Source organism: Limulus polyphemus, unplaced genomic scaffold (assembly GCF_000517525.1).
Source record: "Limulus polyphemus unplaced genomic scaffold, Limulus_polyphemus-2.1.2 Scaffold1272, whole genome shotgun sequence".
In the NCBI taxonomy this organism is placed as follows: Eukaryota; Metazoa; Arthropoda; class Merostomata; order Xiphosura; family Limulidae; genus Limulus; species Limulus polyphemus.
The window spans coordinates 209,231-218,988 of record NW_013666882.1 but is presented as its reverse complement, the minus strand read 5'-3'; the positions used below and the strand labels follow the sequence as shown (position 1 = coordinate 218,988).

Below are 9,758 nucleotides of genomic sequence, written 5' to 3'. Positions count from 1 at the left end.
TATTAATATTATGAGGATTATTTTCTATTGCTAGGTTAGTACAGTGAAACCCCGATGTTACGCGAATTCGGATATAACCCAATGGGTCATTAAAAGTTTCGACACGGGCTCGGTCCTTGGGACCGACCTCGTAACCATAACCTCGTTATAGTTTACATACTAATAACTTTTAATATTTTAAGTGTACCTTTACAAACTTCTGTAGACTTATAGTAAATATTAGAAGCCTTTTGCACACAAAAAATCAGATTTTTTAATGAAGTATTTTTAATTAAATTTGTCCGTGAAACATCAATTTTTAACTAGTCTGAGTGCAAAGTGATTTTCATGTCAAAATTAAAAATACTTTTCGTCATCTAAAAAATCTCAAATTTCCTTTGTGTAATCTCTAAAACCTCCTAAATGCATTTCAAACGTTTTTTTCTTCTCACTAATTCCTTCAACAACGCTTGAAGCCTATCTGAAAAGCCTGAACATGAAATATGTTTGCCACTTAGGTCCCCAGGCCTGGGCAGTAGTTAGCTTGTCGTGTGTAGAGAAATGCTGGAAGAAGGGTCTGGGCTAGCCTTTTCATCACGGCAATCCACCACGGAAGATGATAATGACGAGATAGATTTGTACGGCTTCACAGAGGAAGATGTGCATGAGACAAAGAAGCTGTCTGAATGGAGCAAAGAAGAGCTACACCAGTGGCACTCTGTTGACGACGAATGCCCAACATATGAGCACTTGACGGACGCCGAGATCGTCCGTAACAGAACTATAGCACCGACGGGGGCAAGTGTACCAGTTCTCGAGCCATAAGAAGAGGATAATGAAGAGCCTCCATCACCACCACCAAAAGTGTCTGAAGCCATTGAACACCTAGAGGCTAGCTTCCATTGGCTGGAGACTCAGGAGGTGGACCACATAAAAATCATCCAACTCAGAAGTATTCTAGATTTCGCTCGTAGCCAGAGACATGCTACGTTCAAGCAAGGAACAGTCGATCAGTTTTTTCAGAAATAAACTGCAAATGATGGTTGCTAATATTCTTGAATGTTTTTATTTGTTGTTTTGTTTATTAAAAAGCCTACTAAAAATAATTTGTGCTTTAATATCTACTGTAACAACGACGATTCATTCGCAAAGTTCTTTAATTCAGAGGTAATTTACTTGCCAGAAAGGGAACGTGTAAAAAACTGGTCAAAGAGGGCGAAAATAGAGGTGTTTTAGGATGTTAGGTCAACATTGGGTCAGTTTAAACAGTGATTTTCTTGAACCCCGATTTAGCGCGATCCCGCTTGTTTCGCGATGACATTTTATGGACCTCAACGATCGCATTATAACGGGGCTACGCTGTATTACACTACCTATTAAACGCCAAACAATGTCAATAGGTAGTTCTGATACATTCCGTTCTACCGTGATTTTATATCGGCTACAGCTGTCACGTGACGCGCTGACTTGCGTAATACAAATTCGTTTTAATATAGCGTATTCAACCCTCTGTGTAGTGGTTGAACTAATTTTCATGTTTACAGACTAGATCCAACAACTAGGAACACGTAGATACTTTCAGTGTCTTACAATCAGATATCTAACTTCATTTGGAAATGTTATCTCACGTCACTTCATTAACCATCTGAAACTGTGACGTACTTTCATTTCATATGATCGCCAACGTCAATGAGGAACTCACAGAGCAACACGAGTGACTCGCTGTACTTTGTTACCTTACTACGTCAGTACGTACACGTAAAACTGTTTGAAAACTGCTCGAACACGATTCGTCGCTTACAAACAATTTACAGACGAAACCAAAACAAACTTTCTTCAACAATTAAACACGTGTTACTTAATTCCTCCAAAGTGCTGTTGTTTAATCAGATTTTATGCTCATAAACAAAAATCATATTTTTATACTTTCCAAAGAGAGTACGTAGATGACTCCTGAGCTTTACGCTTTTTGACATGGCGTAATTGCACTGCAGTCAATAAAACATGTTAAGACAAAAATTCGATTAGTTCTGAAAGCAGGCTTAGGTATACTTAATCTCTCTTAATAAAAAATATAGACAGTTCTTCACACGTAAAGATCACTATCAAATGGTTTCAAAGTTAAAATTGATAAGCCGGTAATGCTGAAAAAAAATTCGATATCAACATGTTTCTTTCGAGAAAGACTTTTTTTATCGTGTAAAAACATGACTCCTACAATATATAAATTATTACTATCCTAAATAACACGAAGAAATAATATTTTGGCCTATAGTGTTCGATTGATGGTTATGCAAAAACTTCTTAACAAATATAAATTTATATACTCATCATTTATAAGTATTGCTTGCGTATCGCATACTCTGGTTTTGTTTATTATTCTGTAATTGAAAATTCGCCACAGCTTAGCAACAATGTGAACTACCCACTGTTAAACCTATAGAAAATGTTATGTTGTGATTAACCCTAACAACATCGAATTACCAACTGTTGAACATATACGAAATGTCATTCAGTTATTAACCACAAGAAAGTCAAATTACCCATTTTTAAACCTACAGAAAATGTTGCAATGTGACTGACCATATCTAGCCTGAATGTTCAAAAGCAAAAACCCCCACACGATCAGAAAATCATTTAACATTAATTTCATATTTTTACTTTTAAAATAGTTACGCAAGAAATGCTTTTTCCTCATTTTGGAACACTGATGTCTGATTATACTATTTTGCTACTTAAATTATTGTGTTTAATTTAACTTTTAAAATTGTCACGTTGAAATGATCGTCGATTTCAACATTTCATTAATAGTTAAAAAATTAATGGTTTTAATATACCTTTGACAAAAACAACAGAATAAAATACAGAAAGTTTATAGACATTGAAATTTGTGCTGTCTTACACTACAGTAATCAGAACCTAACTTAGAAAACTTACACTACAACTTAGTAAACTTACACTGTCCTACACTACAATAATCGGAACCTAACTTAGTAATCTTACAATGTCCTACACTATAGCAATCAGAACCAAACTTAGTAAATTTATACTATCCTACACTACAACAATGAAATCCCCAATTAGTAAATTTACACTGTCTCATACTACAACAATCATAACCTCACTTAATAAACTTACACTGTCCCACCACAATACAGTAATCAGAACCTAACTCAGAAAACTACACTGCAACAATCAGAAACTAACTTAATAAACTTACACTGTCTTACGCTACAAGGATCAGAACCTAACTTAGTAAACTTACCCTGTCCCACAATACAATAATTTGAACTTAACTTAGCAGAGTTGCACTGTCCTACACTACAACAATCAGAACCTAACTTAGAAAACGTACATCGTCCTACACTACAACAATCAGAACCTAACTTAATAAACTTACACTGTCCTACATTACAATAATTTGAACCTAACTTAGCACAATTGCACTGTCCTACATTACAATATTTTGAACATAACTTAATATTTTTTTTTTGTTTTAGAGCAAAGCCACATTGGGCTATCTGCTGTGTCCACAGCAGGGAATCTAGCCCCGGATTTTAGCGTTGTAAGTCCGTAAACTTACCACTGTCCCATCGGGGAACAAGTTATTTTGTCATAGACTGCATCAGATTGAACTTATCATAATGAGAGAATAACTTCTACACAGTAATAGTCAGAATCTAACTTTTAAAATGTACACGTCCTGGACAACAACAACCAGAATATAATTAAAAAATGTACGCTGTTTCTTACTACAGCAATTAGACCCTACAGTAATAAAACGTGCAGCATAATAAGATATTTTTTGTGACATCACAATAAGACTGAATTGATTTTGTGGTATTACATCATATTTAGACTCGTAATGAAAACAGTCTTATTGTAAATATATTAAACGGCACTTGTGCGCATGTATAATATTAATAATTAAAATATTACAGCATTAAATAATTTCGCAGTAAATATGATTTATTGAAAACAGAGCACACTCCTAAAAGAGGGACTCTACAGTTTACATGTTTCGGTGACGTTCTACATCACTATCATAAGTCTGATGACGGTGGCCTGATGATTTCTTGTTATCTTAAGCCACAAATCTAGTTTTAATACGTTTCAAGTTCGTTCGGCATGGCCAGGTGGATAAGGCGCTCGACTCACAATCTGAGGGTCGCGGGTTCGAATCCGCATCCCACCAAACATGCTCGCCCTTTCAGCCGTGGGGGCGTTATAATGTGACGGTCAATCCCACTATTCGTTGGTAAAAGAATAGCCCAAGAGTTGGCGGTGGGTGGTGATGACTAGCTGCCTTCCCTCTAGTCTTTCACTGCTAAATTAGGGATGGCTAGCGCAGATAGCCCTCGTGTAGCTTTGCGCGAAATTCAAAAACAAACAAGCAAACGTTTCAAGTTCACGTTTCGTGTTAACCTAAGCCTAAAACTTTATGTACAGAGAGAATCTTCATTTCAGCATGGCTTACGTCTTACTTCTGGTTATTTGAAGATAAAATCTTCATTTCATTATGTCTGGACCTTAAACATTTTACTTGTGATTATCTTAATGAAAATAAATTGTAGCAGTTGATAAGAAAAGTTAAAGAACTGAGGGAACAACAAGTTGGTGAGAAAAGGGCACTTAAGTTACACACATACACACACACACACACATATACAGTATATATATATATATATGTGTACTAACATGTGTTATATAGAACGTTTAATTGTTTACTCGAGTATGGTGCATGCTGTGTATAAATATGATATGACTTATATATATATATATCTACAAACATGTGTTATATAGAACGTTTAATTGTTTACTTGAGTATGGTGCATGCTGTGTATAAATATGATATGACTTATATATATATATATATCTACAAACATGTGTTATATAGAACGTTTAATTGTTTACTTGAGTATGGTGCATGCTGTGTATAAATATGATATGACTTATATATATATATATACAAACACGTGTTATATAGAAGGGTTCAATTATTTACATGAGTATGGTGCGTGTTGTTTCTAAATATGATATAGCTTATATATATGTGTGTGGGGGGGGAGGTTGTTTGTTAATTATGTTCACTAGAAATAATTTATTCCATCTATTCTTTTTTTTTTTTACTATTCTAGATCCACACCTGTCGCTGAGACTAGATATACACCATCAGATTTGTGTTTAATTTCTAACCAACCTTCAAGAGCTGTGGTGAATTTCTGCTATTTTTGTTTCAGAGGAAATCAGTCATTTAAAATAATATACAGATACAAGTCACTGAACCTGAAGATGGCGTAAGTATGGAATTGATAGAAATTTGAGCCAAAGAAATCTTGTTTGTGGAAATAACCCTCATCAAGATGATTTCTTTTGAATTTGTAAAATTTGCTTCAAACACTACCCATTTACTAATAACACAAACACTGGTAACAAAAAGAATATTTGTTATAGCATCTTTTTAAGTTTAAACTCTTTAATCACATGTATAAGTATGTCGAACACATTTATTACTAATTCAGCGACTTTTAGCCATAACCAAAAACTAAATTTAAAACCTAAAAAAATCAAGTTCTTTCTTGCTATTTATGTTATAATTTTATTTAATTCTTATTATTATTGCTTTTAGTAATAAAGAAAAAAAATCAGTTTCTGGTGGAGCGCCATCTAGAGAGATACTTTACTACTAATTAGTTTTTCCGCGACACAGGGCTTTTAAGGGTTATTATTACAATAACATGTGTCTATTAAAACACAATTTTAGACAGACATATAATAAAACATTCTGGTAATTCTGAGGTGATATTTTTTAAAATATCTAAGTTATAAGTTCATTGGTTTCAGCACTTGCTGACAACAAAGTAACTTGCTTTACTGGCTTGAATACATGCCACTACTAAAATTATACTTTCCTTAATACGATATTGTGTTACAAATGCTTGCTTAGCGAGAGACATTTCAATTTAAAGGATTTGATTACTAAGACACACTAAGACCGTGAAATTGACTAATGTATATATCATAAAATGAATGCGCATGTTGCTACTTTTATGGACATCGGAATGACATTGTTAGTAGTTATGTTTCAACCAGACACTTTTTAGCTTCTGGTACATTTGCAAATTAAACTTAATAACAAGTGATAATATTACACTTTTAACTTTTAAGATGATGAATGTTTAAGCCGTATTTATATTGACTTATCTTAATCTATAATTAAATTATAGTATTATTAAATTACAATATTGTTGATATTGGGAAAGTCTAAACCCTATATTTATGATGTTTCGTTATCTTAAGCCAAAAAAATCGACTTTTAACGTATTCAAGATCCACATACATTTTCGTTAGATTAAGACTAAAACTTATGTCTACATCTAAACATGTACCTTCTTATTATCTTAAGACAATCTTCATTTAAGCATGTCCAAACCTAAAACGTGTTACCCATGGTTATCTTAAGACAATTTTCAGTTCAGTATGTCTGGACCTAAAACGTCTTACTTCTCTTTATATTAAGAACGAATCGTCATCTATGTATCTTTAAACTTTAAGCGTCTTAATCCTGGCTATTTTAAGACAAAATCTTCATTTATAGTACGTCTGAACTTAAAACTGGTTATCTTAAGACAGAATCTTGATTTCAGTATGTTTGAACCTTAAAACGTCTTACTTCTCATTATCTTAATGAAATAAAATCGTAGAATTTGTTAATAATGTTGGACTATTATAATAAAATCACAAATATAACTATAAAGAAAAAATAAAGAACTTAGACGACAACAATTTGATGAGAAAAAGGTACTGAAATTATTATATACATATCTATTTACATATATATGTATCATATGCTATGTGTATATACATATATATATATATATGAAGGTAGGCAGATGCTATGCAGAATCGTTCAATTTTTTACGTGTGTATGGTGAGTGTACTATGCAAATATGATATAGTTTATATATATAAAAACAGTACACATTACATAATGACCCACTTTGTGGTTTGTGCTCCAGTGTTAGATGTTTTTTTGTCGTTGCCTTATTTTTTGTTTCCAGAAAATTAAATCCAACAATGTATATTGTTACGACAGCGGAATTCACGTGACGCTAGTAACACGTCATGATATTCTAGAAGGATCGTGTCTGTTCGTGGCAACTCTGGTCTTTTCTACGCGCCCTCTATTCTTGTATATAAGTGCGCCAGATAAAGCGAAATTAATTAATCGGAATAGAATTGCAGACAGACGAGACGGACAATTGAGTCAAGCGCGGTAGTGGCCGTAAGTAAAGTGCGTGAATCGTTGTGAATTATAGCGTGTGGGTTTAAGTTAAAGTGACTGTGGAAATTAACTGTATTGAGAAAGAATAAACTAGTTTTATTTAAGAAAGGACTTATATCGCTGAAGTTCTCGGAAAGAATTTCTACGGAAAATTAACAAACGAACACAGAGACCTAACAATATAATCATTAGTAGTTACGTCCACACGATACTTTCAATACGATGTAAGGTATATACTACATGTAAACTTTACTTTATAGAATGATAAACAAACTAGTCAACTTATTTATTCTGTTTTCTGGAAATAATATTTACTCGAACTAATATTTTCCTTCTTTCTAAACTATTAAAAATCCAGACCTTTCGCTGAGGCTATGTATACACCACCAGGTTCTAATCAACCTTCAAGAGGTGTGGTAAATTTCTGCTATTTGTTTTTGAAGACATCAATAAGTTGAAATGATACACAAATAAATTACTAAACCTGAAGAAATAAAGTTGGCGGAGATATGGAAATGTTAAAAACTCGAACCAAATAAGCCCTGTTTGTAGAAATTACACTCATCAAGATTAATTATTTTTAATAGCTGAAACTTATTTCAAACACTACTTATCTATTAGCAACAAAAACAAGTAACAACAGCAATCAAAAGACCATTTGTTACTTCATCTGATTTTAAGACTAGAATATGAAATAATTGCTAAAACTTATTTCAAACACTACCTATTTAATTATAGTATTAGTACTTAGGCCTATCTATGGCCTTCAAAATGTATGAAAAATAACATACAGGTCAATGACCTACTAACAAGCTATAAATACTTTGGCAATTGTCTTGTAATTCACTCCTGAGGATGACGTTGTAATCTCGAAACATGTAGAGTCGTCAACTTTTTGAAGGCCCTAGATAGGCCTAAATAAAATGTTTTTAATTGTGTACCAGTTTAACGTTGAATATTATTTATTATTTTAACTACCTATTTATTAGCAAGAAAAACACAAGTAACAACAACAATCAAAAGACCATTTGTTACAACATCTGGTTTTAAGACTAGAATCTTTAATCAGATCTATAAATATGTTGAACACATTTATTACTAATTCATCGATTTTCAACTATAACTGGAAAAATCTATATTTGAAACCTAAAAAAGAACGTTATCACTGACTTCTTTCTGCTTATTTATGTCATTATTTTATAATTATTTTTATTAATTATTTTACCAATATAAATCAGTTTTTGGTGGATCGCCATCTAGCGACTTACATTGCTACTAACTTATTATTTCGCGACACATTGCTTCATCTTGAGACAGTCTTCATTCTAATTATTAAAGTACCATAAGCCAATTCAAACACAATTTGAGATGGACATATAATAAAATGGTCTGGTATTTCTGATGTATTTTTTTAAAAATCACTAACTTATATACTAATTGGTTTCAACACTCGCTGACAACAAAGTAACTCGCTTTATTGACTTGAATACACGCCACTTTTAAATTATAATTTTTCTAATAAGATATTGTTTTAGTAACACCTGCTTAGCGAGAGACATTCCGATTTAAAATATTTTATTACTAAGACATAGTAGGACGATGAAGTCTACTAATGTATAGAGTATAAAATAAATATCCATTGCTACTTTTATGGACATCGGAAATTCACCGTTAGTACGTAGGAGTAAAGAAAAACCTGCAAACACAAACAATTACAAATGCTTATGCTCTAACTTTTATGTTACAACAAAATAACGTAGAGTGTATTTGAGCTTTGTGCATAAATTTTGGAGACGTTTATCCTGAATGTTTAAAGCATATGGCAGTGGAAGTTTAGCTAATAATATTCTGTTCTTGCTACCTAAGGATTTAAATTAATTGTATTTTAGGATAAAATACAGTAAAAAAGATTGATTACAAGATAAAATAACTTTGGATATTGCAACATTTATGGAAAGAAAACCTACCAAATAATTTTTTGTCATAACGAAAAGACATGTCTTAAAAGATTTTAGAAATCTCTGTAGTGAGATTTGAAAATAATAGGAATCAAATCCTTCTGATCTTAGACGATAAAGATTTGATACTGGAATTTATACACAAATAAATTCGATCCTTAAGTCCATAGTTCCAAAACTGGTAGTGGTTGGCTTCGTAAGATCCAAGTTGTCATAATTTAAATGCATTATCTTGCACTTATTAAAATTAAATGCCATTTGTCAAATATGTATCTAAATTATCAATTGATTTACATCATTCTGTAGTACCTCAACAGCATCAATATAGCTAGAAATATACACAGTTTAAAAACATTAGTAAATATTATTAATTACGCTTTTACGTCGTTTATGTAACTAAGAAAAATTGTTTGTTTGAAGCTATGCACAAAGCTACACAATGGGCTATCTGTATCGAAACCCGGTTTCTAGCATTGTAAGTCCGCAGACATACAGCTGTGCCAATGGGGGGGGGGGGGGTAAAAAAAAAAAAAAAA

General features: G+C 32.5%; 1 long non-coding RNA gene across 1 annotated transcript in view; it reads right to left on the bottom strand.

Annotated features, from left to right (window-relative positions):
* LOC111086631 overlaps nucleotides 1-9,758 on the bottom strand; it is a 28,634-nt gene that overhangs the window by 12,238 nt on the left and 6,638 nt on the right. Inside the window, exon 2 of the long non-coding RNA XR_002611366.1 lies at nucleotides 1,699-1,706. This is a non-coding gene — a long non-coding RNA (uncharacterized LOC111086631). The remainder of the gene's footprint in view (nucleotides 1-1,698; nucleotides 1,707-9,758) is intronic.